Consider the following 705-nt stretch of genomic DNA (forward strand, 5'->3'; position numbering starts at 1 on the left):
GAGTGAGTAGAGGAGAAGAGGGGGTGTGTGTGTGGTTGGGTTGTAGGTGGTGGGGGGTGGGTGCCCTGCGTGCGTGCTGCTGTTCTTTCGTGCGTTGTTGGCGCGATTTTTTTTTAAACCAAGACTCCTGTTACTTCCTTTAAAAGGGCCTTTCCCAAAATTTTTATTCTGTGATCTGAATGTGCATGATAATCAGCGATAATGAGTCCTGTGCCGAATCTCATCGCTGCATATTTAATATTTGCTAATTTAGTTGAGCAAATATTCGCCACTTATTCCCTTGTTTGGTTTTCATATCTTCCAACTTTTTCCCAAACCCGGGGGAATCCGGGGGGGACGCTGCCCTGCCTCCGCTGGGCGCCCCTCTTGCTCGCGCTCGCTGGGGGTCTCCCTCTTGCTCTCCCGTCTGTCCCCCGGCTGGCTGTCTCTTCTCTTTTCTTCTCTTTTCTCGATCGTCTGCTGGCTGGCTTTCTGTCTCTGTCTGTCTCGACTGTCTGCTGGCTGGCGTATTTCCTCTTCTGTCTCGATTGTCTGGCTGGCGGTGGCTTTCCCCGCTGCTGGCTTTGGGTGGCTTCCCTGTCTTTCGTCCGCCCCCTGGCCCCGGCTGGCTTATCTGTCTCTTTTGTCTGTCTGTCTGGTTTTTGTTCTGTCTCTCTTTATGTCCCTTTTTTCGGTCTGCTGGTTGCTGGTGGCATCCCCCTTCGG

The sequence above is a fragment of the Penaeus monodon genome, chromosome 30 (assembly GCF_015228065.2).
Source record: "Penaeus monodon isolate SGIC_2016 chromosome 30, NSTDA_Pmon_1, whole genome shotgun sequence".
In the NCBI taxonomy this organism is placed as follows: domain Eukaryota; kingdom Metazoa; phylum Arthropoda; class Malacostraca; order Decapoda; family Penaeidae; genus Penaeus; species Penaeus monodon.